Source organism: Castanea sativa, chromosome 11, assembly GCF_040712315.1.
Source record: "Castanea sativa cultivar Marrone di Chiusa Pesio chromosome 11, ASM4071231v1".
Taxonomy (NCBI): Eukaryota; Viridiplantae; Streptophyta; class Magnoliopsida; order Fagales; family Fagaceae; genus Castanea; species Castanea sativa.
In genome coordinates this window covers 5,765,283-5,785,761 of record NC_134023.1, presented here as the reverse complement: position 1 = coordinate 5,785,761, position 20,479 = coordinate 5,765,283, and the positions used below count along the sequence as shown (strand labels likewise).

The window sequence follows — 20,479 nt, the reverse complement described above, 5'->3', positions numbered from 1 at the left end:
CCTACTAGTCCACTTGTTGGGTAATTGCCATGTTCAGAGCTTTGCTTAAATAATAATATATTTCTACCTAATACTCCACTCCTACAATTATATCAACATTTTATACTCTCCACAATTTCTCTTCTATTCTCTGTTCTCCTCTTCAACCGACTGTCTCTCCCTCTCTCTCTCTTAATCTCATCGGCCTTGACAAAGTGATCAGCATCCTTAAGGTCCTCTCTCTTCTCTTATTCAATATTCTGTGAATTCTCTGGTTTTATTTAATTAAATTTATATTTGGTTTGTGTTCAATTTCTGTTTGAGTGATGGGAAAACAGTGGAAAAGGGGAGAAAAGTAAAATTTATTTTGGGTTTTTTTTTGTTTTGCTGTTTTATATCTGAATTTTTCCTCTTGTAGCAGTTGTGAGATTGTCAAAAAAAGAAAAATGTTTCGCTAAAATAAAATAGTGTTTGTGTAGCAGTAGCTTCTTTCTTGATTTCAGTGCAGTAATCCTAATTTTTAGGAAGCAGGTTTTTTTTTTTTTTTTTTAAATTTTTTTAAGACTGACTAAAATTCCAAACTTATAAAAATTATAGTCTATAAAGAGGCGTAGTTACTAGTTTGAATTGGTAAAAAGGTTGTATAATTGATGTCAAAAAGTGGTTTTCTGTGAATGTTCTTTTCTCTCAAATCTCATTTTCAGTGGTTTTTCATAGAAAATGTCAGGAAAAAAGAGATGATCACTTGTATACCTATTTTGTTTTGCCAAAAAAAAAAAAAAAAATTCTTGGGTCTTTATTATTTCCTTAATTTTTTTTAATAAAGAAATTTGATAACATCCAATCTTACTTTTAAGTTTTGAGTTTTTAAAAATAAAAAAATTTGTTGACTTGACCCATAACAGTTATATATATATATATATATATATATATATATATATATGTATATATAATCATTACGGTTAAAATGTTTATTCATATTAATGGACCAATGATCTGACTTTGTCTGACTGAACCCATGAGTTCCTAGCTTGAGACATCCTTGCTATCTCTAAAACTGGTCGGTTTGGTTTCTTCTTCTTTTTTTTTTTTTTTTTTTTTCTTTTTTTCCATAAAAAAAGTATGTTTGTAGTAAGAGATAATGTCATCCATTAATGGTAAATCTCTAGTGACTATTATTACTTATTTGACCACTATAATGTAACAAACAACACAATAAAAATGAGTCCATACTTATTCTCCTCTTATACCAAATATTAAATTACAAACGTTTTTCTTTTAATATTTTTATTATTATGTTACATCTAATTGTTGGCATGTTAGGGAATCATTGTAAAATGGATCAAATTACTATTACCTCCATTCAATGTCGCTGGTCCTATTCAAAAATCTGACTTTTTAAGGGAACAACATTTAACACTATGTTTTTTTTTTTTTTTTTTACAGAGAATAATGCATTGACTTTAATTATAAAGGTAAAATAAAGGGAAAGTTTAGAAATTTATTTATTGACTTTAAAATAGAGGACAACCTTATGGGACTACTAGAGGGCCAACAATTTGGAATAGATGAAGTATTCTTTTTGAAAACTAAAAGGATGCGTCATTTTAGCTGTGATTGATCAATGGTGTGAGGATACAATGAGTGCATGTAGCTTGCATTGACATGGGGAAGGGTTTATCCTATATATAAAGATCAAGAGGTTTGATACTAAAAAAAAAATTATTAAAAGCACAATGTTTATTTTGTAGTGATAAATAAAATTATATAATTTTAAGTTTGCAAGGTCGATTCTTGGATGTAAAAGGCACTTGCATGCCTACTTTGTTTAAAAAAGAAAAAAGAGTTGTTGACTTAACTGAAAACAGAGGATGTATTCCTCCACATCAAATCGTTCTCTTCTTCTCATTTTTTTCCCTTTTAATTTCTCTTTTAAACTTAATTGAATGTACTTTTTTCTTAATCTTTATTGTAGTTCAAGATTTGCCAATATATTTCTAATGGCTTCCATTAGCACTCAATCTGCCACATCTTCGTCATCAATTTCTTCTTCAACACCACAAGGGAAATACGATATCTTTCTCAGCTTTAGAGGTGAGGACACATGCAATAGATTTACTGACCATCTGTCACCTTAAAACAAAAGGGCATTCTCACCTTTAGAGATGAGAAAAAACTTGAGACAGGAAAATCTATTTCATCAGAATTTTTGAAAGCAATAGAAAAATCAAGGTTTGCAATTGTCATTCTTTCAAGAAACTATGCATCTTCTACATGGTATTTGGACGAAATTGTAAAGATCATTGGGTGCATGAAAGAGATTAAAATGATGGTTCTACCAATTTTTTATGATGTGGATTCATCTACTATACGAAAACAAATGGGTACTTTTGCACAAGCCTTTGCTAAACATGAAGAAAATTTCAAGGACTGTATAGAGAAGGTGCAAGCATGGAGAAATGCTTTGAGAGAAGTAGCCAGTCTCAAAGGATGGCATGTACAAAACAGGTAATCCAATTTGTCATTTCTTTCTTTCAAATATTCACATAACACCTGCCTCATATATAGCATTGTTTTGAACCTTATGTAGACCTAAATACATGTCTGTAGTTCTTTTAAGTTTTGTCTTGAGCCAATCAATTTTTTTCAATTAGCACAATAGAAAATTGGACTTTCTACCTTTTATTAATGTGTTTATTGTGGTTTATACTAACTACATATTTTTGTTTCTTCATTGTAGGCCTGAGTCACAAATTATCCAGAACATTGTAAGAGAATTGTGGCATAAATTAAGTTATGCATTCTCAGAATATACCGAAAACCTAGTAGGAATAATTTCTCGAGCGGAGAAATTGGAGTCATGTTTGGATTTAGGGTCAAACAACGTTCGCATGGTAGGGATTTGGGGGATGGGAGGAATAGGTAAAACAACTCTTGCTAGAGTTGTGTTTTGTATGGTTTCAAATAAGTTTGAAGATAAGTTTGAAGGCTGTTGTTTTCTTGCTAATGTTAGGGGAGTTTGTGAAAAAGATGGTTTAGTTCGATTACAACAACAACTCATTCTTCAAATTTTGAATGAAAATATGGCTGTAGAAGATGTTAATGAAGGAGTTTTTGTGATCAAGAACAGGTTACATCATAAAAAAATTCTTCTCGTTCTTGATGATGTAGATCAATTGAACCAATTAAACAAGTTAGCAGGGGATCATATTTGGTTTGGTTTAGGTAGTAGAGTTATTATAACAACAAGAGATAAGCATTTGCTACAGACCCATGGAGTAGATGAAATATATGAGGCTAATGGATTGACTCATGCTAAATCTCTTCATCTTTTGAGTTTGAAAGCATTTAAAAAAGATTATTCACCCGAAGATTATCTAGAGTTGTCCAGAAATTTTGTATATTATGCTAATGACCTTCCTTTAGCTATTGAGATTTTGGGTTCTTTTTTGTTTGGTAGAAGTATCCATCAATGGAAAAATACATTAAATAGGCTAAAACAGTTTCTTGAAAAAGATATTCTCCAAGTACTTAGAATAAGTTTCGAAGGACTACATGAAACAGAGAAGGAAATATTCCTAAATATTGCTTGTTTCTTTAATCACGGGGAGAAAAAAGATGTTGTAGAAATACTAAATTATCTTGACCTTTTTCCAGATGTTGGATTGGGGGTTCTTTTTGATAAATCTCTTGTTAAATTCCAAGGCCATCCCTTATGGATGCATGATACCTTGTGGATGCATGATTTGCTTCAAGAAATGGGCAAGAACATAGTTTATGAATAGTGTCCTAAAGAGCCGGAAAAACGTGGCAAATTGTGGCTATTTAAGGACATTAACGATGTACTGTCAGAAAATACGGTAAGCAGTTATTTAGAAAACTAGATCATGTATCCTATTATATTATTCAAAGTGAAAACTTCGATACAAAACTTTAGATTCAATATATTAGTTTCCCAAATGAAATTCACTTGCTTGCTTGGATTGACCAATAAAATACAATGTTATCATTTTCAAGGATAATTAAATTAAATTCAACTATGAGTTCGAATTTTATTGGGAAACCTAATGAATTGCACCTAAGGTATTGTATTTGTGCCTAAGCTTTAAAAGAGTAAACTTAGAGTAGCTTTAGTAATCTTACATTTTGCAATTCACTAATCTATTCGCTTCATGATTATTAGGGAACAAAAGCCATTCACGGCATAGTCTTAAAGTTGCATAAACAAAAAGAGGCATTGCATAAACAAAAAGTGGTATATTGGAATCCTGAATCCTTTTCAAAGGTTCATGATCTTAAATTGCTCATAATTGATAACATTCACCTTTTGTACGAGCCCAAATATCTTCCTGATGCCTTGAGATTTCTTGACTGGAGTGAATACCCTTCAAAATATTTTCCCCCAAGTTCCTAACAAAAGGTAATTTAGGTACCTTATACAACTTTAATTTTAAGTTTTCATTAAAATGTATGATTTTGTAGAAGCTAATATTTTTATTTTCCTTTTTGGCTTTTCACAGTCTTTTGATAGTTTGAAGTTCATCAATTTGAAGAAATCACTAAAATTGATTGAAACTCCTGACTTAAACAAAATCCCAAATCTTGAGAAATTGGTTCTTAAAGGTTGTATAAATTTACATTCCTTGCACCCATCAATTGGAGTTCATAAAAAACTCACTTTTCTTAACTTAAAAGGTTGCAAAAACCTCAGAAGTCTTCCAAGCAAGTTTGAAATGGAGTGTCTTGAGATCCTTATTTTTTCTGGTTGCTCAAATTTAAAAAGAATTCCAGAGTTTGGAGAAAATATGGAAAGTGTATCAGAGCTTTACTTGGATGGCACTGCTATTACAAAATTACCCACATCAATTGAGAATTTGGCTGGCCTTGTTTCATTGAATGTAAAAGATTGCAAAAATCTCATGTCTCTTCCTAGTACCTTTTTTAATATGAAGTGGCTTAAAGATCTCAATCTTTTCGGATGCTCAAAACTATTAGAAAACTTGGTGACCGAGAAAAGTGTAGAGGAGGTTGATGCGAGTGGAACTGCTATAGGGCTTATGCCTTATTCTAATGCTCTTTTTCACACTCTTAAAAGACTAGCTTTTGGTGGATTTAATCAGAGAAGTCCCAATCGCATGGACCTGTTATCGACTTCTTTATCGAGTTTGTGTTTTTTGACCAAACTGAATCTATGTTATTGCAATCTCAATGCAATCCCCAATGATATTTGTTGCTTATTCTCTTTAAAATATTTATGTCTAAGTGGAAATAATTTTAGTTGCCTTCCGGAAAATATTGCTCAACTATCTATTTTGAATCGCTTGGTGGTGAACAATTGCACGAGTCTTCGATCATGGCCAAAGCTTCCATTAAATATTGAATTTATTGGGGGAGAGGGTTGTACCTCACTGGAAACGCTACCAGATCTTTTACAACCAAATTCTTTATATGGGACAGGTCTCCACCTTACAAATTGCAGTAAACTGGCTGAGAATCAAGGCTTCATTGACATGTTTTTTGCAATGATAATAAAGTGCTCTCAGTTCCTTCTCTCTGGTATGTTTCCTCAGTACAAATATGACATTGTTATTCTTGGAAGTGAAATACCGAAGTGGTTTAGGCATCGAAGTATTGGGGATGAGGTTAGTATACAAGAACCTTATTCTCTTTTGTGTAATGAGTGAATCGGGATTGCTGTTAGTGTTGTATTTGGTTCTCATTCACATCACCAAATTAACTCAACAGGAACACAAATTTACTATTCACTTGATTGTTGGTTGAAAGCCAACGGAAAACAAATTAAATCAGCACCAGGCATTGGCGAAATGGTTACTTTTTCAGATCACATTTGGCTACTTTATTTGCTTCCTCAATTCTATGAGAAGGAAGACATAAAATCATTGTGGGAATGCGATGCAAATGGATTCTGTCAAATTGGAAGTAAAATTGAAATCAATTGTCTGGGCTTGAAGACGAACAAAAAAATCCCAAGCATGATAAAGGTAAAGAAGTGTGGGTTGCAAATGGTATACAAGAAAGACATCGAAGATCTTAAGAGAACTATGGCTGAGAGAAACAATAACAGCATTACTCCTTATGAGGGCTTGGATGTTCCCCATCATAATTTTGACAATTCGATGGCGGCACGGGAAGGTTACAAAGCCAAGAGAATCCGTGATGACTGTGATGGGGCTGGAAGCTCTAATTACGAACCTCACCCAAAAAGGATTGAGAGACTCACAAAATTTATGGCCCAAGGTAACTCTAACGGTGAGGAGTCAAGTGAGTACAAGGAATGTGTTGAAGAGCTAGGTGATTGGCAGGAATCCAGTGAAAGTGACCTTGAAAGTTAATCAACCTTTTTTTCTCTGTAAGTCACTGTCTTTCTTCTTAATTCAAGTTTTGTGGTTGCTACAATATCTGTTTCTTGTGTACAAATGTTAATGAACTGTCCACCATATGTTTGATTAGAGTTGACAAACAAAGAATTGCAACAAAATGCTTCTTGTTGTTGTTTTGGAAGTAGAAGAAATCATCTGCTTGAAAGCAAGTAAACATCAAATCTAGAAAGCTTTTTTTGCCAAACATATCCGTTTATTGTTCTGTCACATGTTTGTCTTTTTAGTAATTAGACTCATGCAGGCAAACAACTGTGCAGACAAGGTTGAAAATTGGAGAAGGTGGTCTGCTTAGATTTGTAAACCCTGCTCTACTTGTTATCGTTGTTGATGCATTATGTCTAGAATTTAAGTTTTGTCACATTTTCATTGTTGTTTTGTTATTTTTGCCTGATGAAATACATTTCATAGTGAATTGGTAATACACCTTTATAGACACCCAAGTATATATATAGGGTTCCTATTTTATTGGATGTCCCCAAAGACAAAGAGATTTCAAATCAAATTGCTTAGGTTCTCTACATGTTTTGGTATATGTGCTAGTCAAAGATACTTTCAGGTGGAATTCTAAATTAGTTTGAAAGCTCTATAGCCAAAATGATTCTGAGAGAATTTTACAAATTCATGTTTGTGTTAATGTTAAGCTCATTAGGCATCATTCCAAATTTGGGGCTTATTTGGTTGAAAAAGGATAATGGTTGTTGCATGATAGGAATTTTCGAAACCAAGTTGGCAGGTCCTTTACTAATCTTACTGGCACAACCATAACTGAATATCCTGAGCTTTGGAACCAGTTATGCAGGTTACAATTACCTTCCAAAATTCTTTGGAGAATTTTATTGAATTTTCTTCTTGTGAGGGCAGAATTGAGAAACATCTGAGTTCTTAGTCCTTTGAGTCAAAGATACTGAAAGATCATATTTTTTTTTCCTTTTCATCTGGAGAAATCTGGTTTGGTTTGATCTGGACATTAGAACTGATTTCATTCAGCTTCACTTGATTTCATTCAGCTCTTATTGTCTTTTTTCTCCATTTTATGGTCTATTTGGACTTATAGAAACAAGGCAACTGTGAAGTGTGAAGAAATAGCCTTTTTCTGCCACTAATGTGATCTTGTATTGTAAAAGTTTAATTTCAATGTGCAGGTTAACTAACAGTTCAAAAAACAATGAAAAGCCTTGACAGCAGCAGGATAAGTGAGTGTAGATATTTAGTGAGTGTCCCAACTGGCAACCAATCCTGTTGGAGTCAAGCTGCAAGATAGGAGAAGGAAATACTGGGGATCCAAGCTTTTTTTGAAAACAATAGAGAAGGTGCATGCATGTCCATGGCTGGTTGTTTCAGCTGAGCTTTTACTTCCTTTTTAATTTTTTTGTGGATATTCACAAAATAAACATGACACTGCCACTAGTAGAAATTGCCACAGATTTTCAAGAATAAGTTCCATTGATTGTAACTGAGTACATATGTAAGTCTTTTCTTTGGTATTTTATGTCCTTATTTTGTAGACTTTATAATGAATCTGTATACCAAAAAACCAAAGGTTCTAACAGTGTCTGCAACCATGAACAATTCTTCTATCCCTTTGAAGACTATAGCTCTGTAGCCATTTAATGTTTCACCAACATGCATATCTTCTGTGAATAAATTAATAGGATTATCTCCAATTTTATTTTGATGATTGTAATCTTCCTTGGTTCTTTGCTGCCCTCTTACTAATTTCACTTTGAGTTGCTGATTTATAGAAATACAATATTAAAAATTCACCGTATTATTGGAATGCATTGAAGTGAAAAAAGAAAACAATGTTTATGAGCAAATAGTTATGCTTTTATATCCTGTTCAAAAAATATACACGTCTTTAATTGTCTTATGCATAAAAATTACTGGGAAGAAGAGGTCACTTTTGGCATTTCCTTTCTCCTTTTGTTAATTTTGCACCTGTTGTAACCAATGATTAAGTGAAAATATCAATTACATACTTCAAAAAGAAAATATCCGGTAATTATAATTTGCGTATTAATGCTCCCTCCCTATTGAAAATACTAATGCACCTACTTGAACAGTTCAAGCAATCCATGTTATTTCGACTATGATTTTTCGGTTCACTGCCTTAAAAAAAAAAAAAAAAAATTTATGCCATTCCCAAATGACTTTCTGTTAAATTACACTTTAAAGTTTCTTATTAGAGTTACTAGGCCATGGTAGCACAGCTTAGGCACCAATTTCAAGTGGGTAGACTTACCATACAAGGACTGTGGTTTCACTGTCAGGTTTGATTTTTCCTTAAATCTGCACAATCATTCTTAGGATGTTCACTGAAGGAGTATTCACCATGAGTTGCAGCGCATGATGGATCTATGCAAGTGTTGTCCACTGAATACAGAAACCTTCAGCTGATATTTTTGCAGGTTCTGCAGTTCTTAACCTCTTGGAGATCCAGGTAAAACCTTATATCTGAGTTACTCATCTGTTTAAATAATAAAATTGCTCTTTAGATGGCCTTTTCTCTCTGTAGTTAAACTTTTGAATTTGTCTAATACAGTTTATGAAAGATGCAATAAGTGTTCCCAGTTATGTACCATACATAAACTCCAATCTTGTCCCTACTTCTACATTTAAATGTGCATAAAATGAATGTATATCATGTAACTAATGTGATGAAAAAGGTGGTTATTGGTAATATGAAAGTAAAAATTGTTTGACTTTGACAAGGGACAAATATATTGGGTTGAAAATGAGAATGTTGACTGTTATCACAGCAAGAAGGGAGTATATTTTTTCTTAGTTCTTAAAATAATAGAATCTAATTCTTAGCTTAATTGATCGGAAACAAACACTTAGGTACCTTGTTAATATGAAAATGTGTTAAGAACACACATACAGAAACAAATTAATGTTAGTGTTGTGTTTTATTTTCCCATTATCTGGCCATGTTAGTATGTGTCTTCAGTGTCATAACCGTGGCCCTTGTTCTTTTTCTTGCTACCAAAACTCAAAGTTTAAACATAAAGTCTCAAGATATTTGCTCAAAAATTAATTTGGATTATGTATTTTGATTAAGCTGATTTTAGTTTTTAGGCAGTCAATGGCTAGGGAATTTTAGATTTTTTTTTTTTTGGCTTTTCTTTGGGAATTTGCAGCTTTCAGCATTCTTGACTATTGCTTTCTGCATTATGATTTTATGATTCCACCTAATTCTTTTTCTTGATCAAACAGAAATCAAACAAAATTGTGGGTGGGTCTATGAAGCAGTGATTAATGATTGATATGGTGAATTTTTGATTGCAGGATCTTTCAAAAAGGTATATTTCCTTCATTTTCAATAATTATGAGTTCATCAAATCTATATTTAGATGCTTACCATTTATCAATCTTTTATGGGAGAGCATCACTTAGGATTAGGATTAGGATTCTAAGATTTGAAGGCAGTGGTACAGCTCAAGGATGGGACTCCTAGCTTTCTTACAAATATTGCTAGAACAATTTTGAGCGCTAGAGAAAATTCTGGATGACATGAGAGAATGGGGCAACAATGTTCAGGTTTCGTTATCATTATGCATTCAATACATAACGCTATAATTCTGTCTTTGATTGGATTCTTACTTGTAGGTCCTTGTATCAGGATATTCAAAATTAATAAGCTTTGGCTTGAGTCATCAGTATATAAAAGGTGCTAATGATTTTGCATAGTGAGCTCTTAATCATTTCTGACCTGCTAAAGGTATCTTATCATGCTAGTGGAGATCATAATTCTAATGTCAGTTTTGAATTATTAAGGCCTCTATGTTACTTTTATATCCAAAATTTATCATAAAATTTCAAAAATGCCAAGTGCACCAACATTTTCCTTGATATATTAATGAATATTCTCAAGTTCTTGAACATAATTAGCACAAAATGCATAACAATTCAGATTGCATAACCATTCAGATGCGGCTTGGCCTTCATTTAAATATAGGTTTCTTTTTCTCTAGCAAAAAGGAATTTTTTAGGATTTGAATGTCCAATTTATAAGCATAAAGTTGTATATGCATATTCTTTGAGATAGATATAGCCTTGTATTATCAAATATTATGTTGTTCATTTGTATGTTGAGAGTAAGCAATCCTCGATGTATATCTAATAATATTTTTTCTTAAACAGATTATCCAGCACCATGATTTTTTTTTTCTTGCAAGTGTCTCCGTGAATATTTGCTTCTTTTGCCTAAATTGCTGAAGGTTAGTACTATTTTTTATCAGCAATGCTCGAGTTCATATCTTGTTTCCTTTTGGATTAACAGGTAGGATGATTAATATATATTTTGCATTTATAACTCCTAATCAGCATGTTGAGCCCTTGAAAACTTGTGAAGATTGGGCTCTCTCTTTGATACAAATTCCCTGAAGATCACATATCAAAGTTAAAAAGCTGTAGAGGTAATCATATTGTACATTTTCTCAATATTCAAGCAACTTAATGATCTTTGTTTGTTCACGATTTTTGACTTGAGATGTCAATTTATTTTGATTAAGACACAAACTTGGAAGTTGGAACCAAATTTGAAATGTTCATTTAAAGATGGAAGTAATCTATTGATTACTAAAAGAGGAAGACAACTAATTTTTATGCTGGTGTTAAGAACTTGATTTCAAATTTTCATTGGTTGTCTTTGGGGTATACTCTTACTAGCTAGATTTTTCAAATGCAGTAAGCGGAAAAGCTGAAATCAATGTGCCTACTGTATGTAGCAGCAACTCTTATCATTGACATTCCCAAGCTAGATGAATTGTTGAATGGTTTAGTTGGGAATTCAAAAAGTCCATCAAGGGGACTTAATTAGCTACCACAAATTCTACGATCCTGATTCTGTTCAGTAATGTGACATACACATATCTGTCTCTATCAGTATGTGGTGTCTCTTTCTCATTCACAGTTTTTGAAGCAAATCCCAGAGGGAATTCAATGTTGAACTTAAGAGCTTGGGGATGAGGATGGAAATAGTGATGTCTTGGGGAACCGAGCTCTTTCCTAATAGGTACTTCAAAATGTGCAAGGATGAAGCAACATCATTTTTGGGGATTGGTATTATTCTTTGGGTTACTGTTTGAGAAGGTGTTGAAATTCTCCACAGAGAAGCCCATCCCCATGTAAGTCACCGGAGCAACCAGTGGAGGCTTTTAGGGTGGAACACTGCCAAACCTGTGAAGCTTTGACAGCATATCTCAATCTAGAAAACTCCCTTATTCTCCATCCCTTCATGGAGAGGGAGGAAGCTGTGACAATCATAACAGTGCAGCACACAATGGATCTTATAACCTTCTGCCTCACTCCGAACACACAACCTTGCAACCTCTTGGCTCCTCTGCCAACAGAATGGATGACCGGTCATGCCCACATGATTAATCCTTTTAACTTCCTTCCAATGAAGATACTAGATTGGAATTGTAGGGGAGCTGGCAACCTAAACATTTGTAAAAATTTCACTGATATGGTCTGCTCCCACTGTCCCTCCATTGCCGTTATATTGGAGACCCGCATTTCTGGCCAAAGGGCAGACTTTGTTAGCTCTTCTCTCAGCTTTGACAATGTCTGTCGCTCGGATGCTGATGGCTTTAGGGGCTCCATCTGGATTTTGTGGAATGCTCGCGACATCACCCTTGACATTCTCTCTGTAAATGACCAATCAATCCACGTCTTTGTGCAGGTGAATGCCTCCAATCCTTCTTCTAATGGGTAATTTATTGCCATTTATGCAAGCCCCATCTTGAACAATCGGATATCCTTATTGAATGACCTCTCCTCCTTTGCCCCCTCTCACTCCCTCCCCACCTTGAACACCCCCCCAAACCATAGGCTTCAATGGACCTCGTTTTACTTGGTCAAATAAAAGAGACTCCAACCTTGTCATGCCCTTGATAGAGTCCTCTGTAACCCTCTTTGGAAACCCCTTTTTGAAGAGGCCAATGTCCTTCATCTCCCAAAAACTTCCTCTGACCATCACCCCATCCTCATTAACAACTCCCCTTCCTCTCACTCCTTCGGTCTAATATCCTACTGCGAAGGAAATCATTGTGTGGATCTTTTGGCAAAGGAAGGGAATTTTTCAGATTATTTTGTTGTATTTAACTCCAATACCCCTTCTATTTTGTACCAGCTTTTAGCTGATGCTTGGGGCATTGTTTACCCTAGATTTCATAATTCTTAGTTTTAATAGAATTTCTAGTTAACCAAAAAAATAAAAATTTAATACTAATGTTTTGTTGTTCTTGATTTTAGAAAACCCACTTTTTTATCATAATTTATATTTGTTATGAATTGTTGACATAGGTAACAAAGCTATAACTAAGCTGGCCTTAGAAGGAGGGTAAAGTGACATTTTTTAAACAACAAATGACAAAATGATAACAGGCCTAACATAGGTGGGTAAATTGTTATTACCCTATTAATCTATCTAAGTCCTCAGTGTTATCTCCTTTAATCTTAAATTTTCATTTATGTAAATAGGGAAATATATGTCTAAATCAAGCAATAAGTTCGTGAAAAAAGGGAAGGTTAAGCTCCACAGTTGGTGACCTCTCATTCTCTTTGATTGCCTTAATTAACCTCTTAAACACCACATCAAGCATTTAATCATAGGAAGAATAACTTGATTGAGACATTCGCCAAAGAAAAAATAGCACCAAAAAAGAAAATCAACACGTGTGGCTTTCCTCCATTGATCATACCTACTATGGATCTTCTTCTTAGAGTGGGTAGAGAAGATTTAAAGTTTGAAATCAGATATGGGTACACTTGCATTAGATTATCTCATGAAGCTCTTGGTTATTTACCTCTGACATGTTGAAGTTCATCCACAAAATCATTTCTCCATACCTCCACAGTTAAGCTCCAACTTGAAGCTCATCCCAAAAAAATCATATCACGTGTTGTCAACTGATTTCTTAAAGATATGGAGTGGGAGAGAATACTTTACTATAATAAACTTGTAAATTTACACAATTATACGCGGATTGATGTGGGTCATTTTTAGGCAAAGCCATATGACATCCTAAATGACACACGTTTTTTTTTTTTTTTGGCTGTTAACTAGCAATTTCCATCCAATACTACAAAGACTATTTTAACATGGAACTAAACTGACACATTTAAAACATTAGGAATCAAATTGACACATAATATAAACGTTAGGGACCAAAATGGTAAGTTACCCACTACGATTTTATATTTTTGGATAGAATACGGCGTTATTGAAAATCTTTAAATGATGGGATATTATGCACTTCAGATTTGTAAAATTTTTAATCTAAATCATGAAATTGATTATTTTCAATTTTTTTTTACTTACCACATTATATAATTTAAAATACTATTCTTTCTCATCACATTCATAATCATTCATCATGTCCAACTAATACAAATCTTTTGTCTCACCTTTTGTATTTCGCTTTATGCTCCACAAATTACAACTTATCATATGTTTTATTATTTTCCATTTTTAACTTTGTTTATTCTATAAGGAAAGTAAAACAAATACATTGACAAATTGTGAATGGTGGAGCATAAAATGAAACCAAAATATCTCCAAAATACAAATTCATGTTACTATCATCATTGTGATCTTGCAAAATTCCAACTAACAAGCTATATTGGTAGATGTTGCACTCACCAAGATCACGCACAATCTCATATATTAGTACAAACACAGTAAATTTACATGTTTATACATTGGACGATACACATTTACACAACAATTCAAAACGATTCATATATTCATATGATACACACATGTACGATAACTCATCCAAAAATTCCCAATACAAGATGACGTATCATCTTATACCAAAAACTACAATCCTGAATCAATGCCCATTTCCTTGAAATTGCCATAAGACGTAAGCAAGTACACCATAAACATATCAAAAATATTCAAACCGCCCTTTTCTGGATGGTATCCCTTATGTTTTTATCTTTTCGCCACCTTTTTTGCTATTTCATGTCAAAAAATGTTCACAGCATAAGAAATGATCCCATATCAATCTCAAGTGGTCTTTAAGCATGTCAGAAACCAAACTAACCTCAACCTCCTGTTCCTGAAAATTAAAAGAGGAGTTCATATTACATAATGAAGAAATAAAGGAAAGAGAAAAAGATACTCATCACAATTTGTATCTATATGCTGTAGTAAGCAACAAAAAAACAAGAAGCATAAGCAATATTGAAGTGTAGATGATTGCCCAAATTCAACAAAAAAGATGCACAGCATAGACAGTCTTTACCAGCAAATTAAATCATCACATTAGGTGGTAATAAAATCATATGAATATTAATCTGTCCAGATTAAACCCCATATTATGACCCAAGAAGCAACAGTCAATATGTAAATGCCTATAATCCTTTGATGTACAGAAAATGATAACATTTTCCAACTATTTTTATTGTTTATATATTTTTATATTTATTTTGGAGAAATGAAAAATATTTACAAAGCCATTTAATTCCAATTAATGTCATCGCAAATGCAAGGGCAGATGCTCAAGCGCAATAAAGTCTTCATCATCTGAGTCTAAACCAGAGATCCCCTTTTTTTTATTTAGCGGTTGGGGTTTGATGAGGCTTTTTATTATTTTTATTTTTATTTAATTTTTTATAATTATTTTGTAGATAAACTATGTGTGGCTTTATGGTTTTGATGTGGGGTTGTAAGGAAGAAGGAAAAAAAGAGCAACATATGATGTCTAGGTGCCATAACAACATTATCCATGAAAGTAACACTAGACATAGAAGAACAAAAAAAGGGAGGGGGGAGCCAACGTGCCTTAGTACTTAAAAATAGTAATAACAAAAATAAATAAATCATTCAATACTTTTATTAATAAACTCCCTGTATTCTTCAAGTATATTGAGCATAATTATATATAAGGGGCACTTTCTTGTACCAATAGAATTAGGACTCCTAGTTTGACTAGTAAACGAAAAATTTAATAAGATAATAACTGATAAAACACTAACTTGGAATCAAAGAAAATAAAACCTAAAATACTTAGGATCTCCTATAAAATGCTAGCAAACTAACTAAATCACAAAAACGTTAAATGTATGAATTCATGGATTTGATAGCAAATAACATCGAGTCATGAAATAGAACACATAATCTAATGATGTGATGGCAAAATTTAATTAGATTACATGGACTAGGTTCCTTATTCACTTATAATAAGCATCCAATTATATACGTTACTTACCTGTAATAATGAGACAATGTTTTTCAGCTTTAGATTTATCTCCCTTGTAACATCCCCAATTGAAGTTCTAAAATCATATCGATCAGCATGTCTCACTTTCAGGCTCAATGATGAACTTTTATAATCTTTAGCTATTGTGTGCCAAACCCCCACCACACAATATCTACCTCCAGAAGATGTCCTCCCCAAGGGCCATCTCAACCCACCCTTCACATTGGGATCTAGAATTGCAGAATTAATAAGATCAACAATTAAATGCAATCATAGTACTAAATTTAAATTAAAAACTAATCAAACTCTAGCTATGGAAACCATATTAATCATAACTAAAAAAAAGATGTTTTCTGATATAATTTTTATACACTATTACTTTTGAAAATCTAATGAACAATGCTACCTCTCATTTATCGTCTTTGTTATGCAAATCATCAGTTAGTAAATATATGATAATGGTAAGAAGTGTTACAAATGAGATCACTAAAAAAATATATATAATTAATTAGCCACTACCATTATGGAGTAGTAGTCTATAATTTTACGTATTCAAAAAAGTGGAATATATAGAGTTTTCTTAAAGGTATGTGTAAAGATTCACTATATATATATATGTGTGTGTGTGTGTGTGTGTGTGTGTGTGTATAAAGGCAAAAAAATGTATATGTAAGGTTTTTATTAACTTAAAAACTAATGAAAAACCAATGGTTAATAACTAAAATTATAGTATTAATAAATTATTTAATGAAATCATCCTAAAAAAACTATCACGCGCAATGCACGGGTGTGCAACTAGTATGTAATAATAAACAATGCTTACATACGCATGTTGATCATACCATTTTTATGTTTGGTTGCTAAATGTATTAAAATTGAACCATTTTTTACGATTTGTTTCTTTTGGAATTGGAGACATGTTATGTATTTCTGAGGCTAATAAAAAATTATATTGTTATTAATAATTTTACACGTAGTGCAATTGCTTATGAGTTCCAAGTATGTGCAGATAGAGCATGTTAAGAAGCTCTTGTCCAGGTGCCTCAGTAAAATGGTCAAAGTTGTTCCCGAGGCCCCTGTAAGGTACTTGCTATGCCCCTAGTTTATTTACAATCTTCGTTTAAATGTTGTCTTTAGAATTGGTGAAATGATGTAAATTATTAAGGCTATTTTTCAATTTTCAAATACACTTTTGGATTGATCAAAGATGTCACATTAGTTTAGAAATTTAGATGCTAAAGATATGATAAAGAACAAAGTTTATTGGAGAGAAATTCTTCAAACTTCTTATATACTTCTTTTTTAGTGTGAACTTTGAAGATCTAACCGTTAAATTTTTTGTTTCTTATGTTATTAACATATATATCAAATTTCATTCAAACCGGATGTTATTTACTATTCAATCAATAAAATTATTTTTATACACAATTTTAAATCAAAAAAACTTAAAATTTTAACATTTGTTTAATGACATAGCAATTAATTTTTTATTTTCGTGAAATTTTGCAAGTATGAATGATATAATAGAAATGCGTAATCTAACGGTTAAAATTTTAAAATACACACTTAATATAAAGATATACAAGAAGTTTAAAAAGTTTTTCTCTAAACTAGTTTGGAAATAAACTTTGTTGTATAATATATATATTTATATAGGATAAAATCAAGGAAAAAAAGTAGTGACAAATCAGGGGAGCCCGATTTGTTACGTGGCACGACCTTAGTTGAAGTTGTATATAACATGCCTAATCCAAAATTCATCCCAAACCAAGAATTAAAAAAGAAAAAAAAAGAAAAAGAAAAAGAAAAAAGACCTACTCCGAAGAATATCTAGGATCCTATAATTAACTTGTTTTAATTCACAGGTCAAGGATTAAATTATTCACCCCAGCATGATTTGCAAATTACATGCGTATCATTATCACTATAGTTTTTTTCCTTTCCTTTCTTTATTTGATAGAGGTATATCAGTTGATTTAAGTGTGGTGTGAGAGGCCCCAGAAGGGGTGGCCCAGTTGGTGTGAGATCCCGCAAGCATGCACAAGGTCCCTCGTTCGAGTCGTGGCAGGTACCATGTGGGGGTGGATTCCTAGCATGATTTGCGCCTCCTCCGCTGGCTCTCTTGGAGTGCTAGAATGAGGTCTGAAGCACCCCGATCACAGTAGCTATGGCTCAATCCAACATTCTCTAGCGGGGGATGCCTCTACCAGGTCACGCCCTAGGGGGTAAGCCCACTCCCGCCCCCCTCTTGATCATCAAAAAAGTGTGGTGTGAGAGTAACGGAGAAGAGTTGCCCAACAAGACACAATACAATACTGTCAGTTAGGCCTGTTCAAAGATTTACTGGCACCGACAAAACCGGTCTGACCACACCGCCCCGCCCCGCTCAGGACTCCGCCGAAGGTTTCCGGTACGGTGGTCGACAGTAGATCTTCAGTGCCGATGTCGGACTGGTGCGGCCATCGGCGCTGAGATGTGCACACCGACGAAGACCGAACCCACTTGAGCATGGTATATATATGTTAATATGTATAAGAATTGAGAAGAAGAAGAAGAAGAAGAAGAAGAAGAAGACATTCTAAGAAGAGGCCGCCTAACGTTCTCCATGAAGGCATGAACAGAGTTGTTCTTATCAAAAAAAAAATTTTGAATTCCAAGAAGAGCTGAAGAGGCCTATCGTTCATCCTAAGAGCATCCGTAGCAGATGTTGCAAAAAAAAATGTCATTTTGCAACACCAAAACCCTACTTTATTATTTTACCACATCATTATACAACATCCCATTTATTAGATGTTTTATACTTCAATTCTATACATTAAAATAACATTTACAACACATTAACATGATATATTAAATTCCTTCCCATCATCATCATCAATTCACCCACCGCCATAACAAAAGAGAACCACCACAAATCTTCTGACACCACCACCACTAGTACCAGCCCACCACCGCTAGTACCAGCTCACCACCGCTGCACTACACACTTGACACCACCACCACCACTAGCAACCCACAATTTACCATTAACATTGAACACCAAAAAAAAAAAAAAAATGCAACCCACGGTCTCCACCAAGCAAAACCCAACCCATGGCAAACAGAACACATACTCACGGCGAGCAAACCCAGACCCATGGCAGCAAACCCACGGCGAGCAAACCGAAAACCACCAACCTTAAACATAACCACCGAAACCCAGATCACAAACCGAAAATCACCAACCCAAATACCACCCAAATTGGCCAGCCACCACCACTGAAACCCAAATCGCAACCCACTAACCAAAATCTCAACCCACTACACCCAAATCACAAGACCCACCACCGATCCATAACCCACAACCCAAACCCACCCACCACCGATTTGCCCATCCGAACCCACCCATTGCCCAACCCACTCATCAAACCACAGCCAAAAAACGTGAATGAAAAAAAAAGAAAAAAAGAACCCGAAGCGGAATAGAGAAGACAGATGGTCGGCGGCGTCGAGTATTTGGTGAGATCGGTGGCGTCAAGTGGTGGGCTTTGGTGATTGGCATGTTGTGAAAGACGAAGAGAGAAAACAAAGATGAGAGAGAAGACAAAGATGAGAAGACGGAGAGAGAGAGATATCTATACTGAGAGGAGAGAAAAGGTAATAAAATAGGAATATATATTTTGCAACATTTGTCCGTATCGTGGCAAATTTGCTACGATACTGTTTAATGTTGCAAAAATTTGCAACATATAGCCTATCTAATAAATGGAGGTATTTTATGTTTAATGTGTCAAAACATTTAACACGTCTAATACATCTGTTACTAATGCACTAACGTCCTTATCAAAAAAGAAATTTTAAATTAAAAAAAGCAAGTTGTCAGGTGGTAGTCTGAGGCTTGAGTGGTCTAGTCTAAGTGCCCATTTGTTTCAGCTTTTAGGGGCTAAAACGCAGTTTTGTTTAAAAGTTGGACAGAAATGAGCGTTTGGTTCACCAAAAATGCAACTTTTGGATAAAATTTGCGTTTTGGATCAAGGCATAAAACGCCCAATTCAATTATGGAGCTTCGGAGGTCCATAAACAAAAAGTTCATGGGCGTTTTGAAGCTATCCGTTGGGCATCTTGGGCAATTACCAAATTACCCTTCAAAAATCTGTCTATTCTTCTTTCTTCGTCTTCTTCAACGCCTCTTAGCTCACTCACGCCTCTCATTTCTTCCTCTGTATTTTTTTTTAAAAAAATTTATTTGTCTAATCTGATCAACACAAAACAACTTAAAATAAACTCAAACCCCATTGGAAAACCCATCCCAAATCCAACTCAAAATCAACCAAAAACAAAATCAATTTAAAATCAAACCCAAAATCCACAAAAAAAAAAAAAAAACCCAAAATCCCAAAATCCACCCAAAATCCTTATGTTTCAATCATCTTCATCTTCTTCATCATCATCTTCTCCGGAGTGTGAAAAAAAAAAAGAATAAAGAAGGAAAGATGAAATATGGAAATAAAGAAAAAAGCCGAAAAAAGAGATGCAATAGCTCTGTGGATGGATGAGTTCTTGCGGTACCTATGTGGACGGATGAGTTCTTGCAGAGAGGAAAAAAAAAAAAAAAAAAGAAAGAAAGAGGAAGAAGTAGAGCTCTGTTATGTAAGATATGGACGAAGTGAAGTGTCTGGAGGATATGGCTGGGAAAAAGAGAGGAAAGAAGTAAAAAAGGAGAAGTGTAATACGTGGGTGGAGGAGAAAAAAAGAGGGGAAAAAAAAAAGGAAAAAAGAAGGAATGCAGTACGTGTATGGAGGAGAAAAAAAGAGGAAAAAAAAAAAAAGAAGAAGAAGGAAATGTTATCGTAATATTTTCACAATAAATTTTAAGTGGTAAGTTATTATTGGCTAATATGTTTG

The 20,479-nt window shown here is 33.8% G+C and overlaps 1 pseudogene; it reads left to right on the top strand.

The window, feature by feature from the left end:
• Positions 1–1,111: 1,111 nt before the first annotated feature.
• Positions 1,112–12,565, top strand: LOC142617487 (disease resistance protein Roq1-like; annotated as a pseudogene).
• Positions 12,566–20,479: the final 7,914 nt, after the last annotated feature.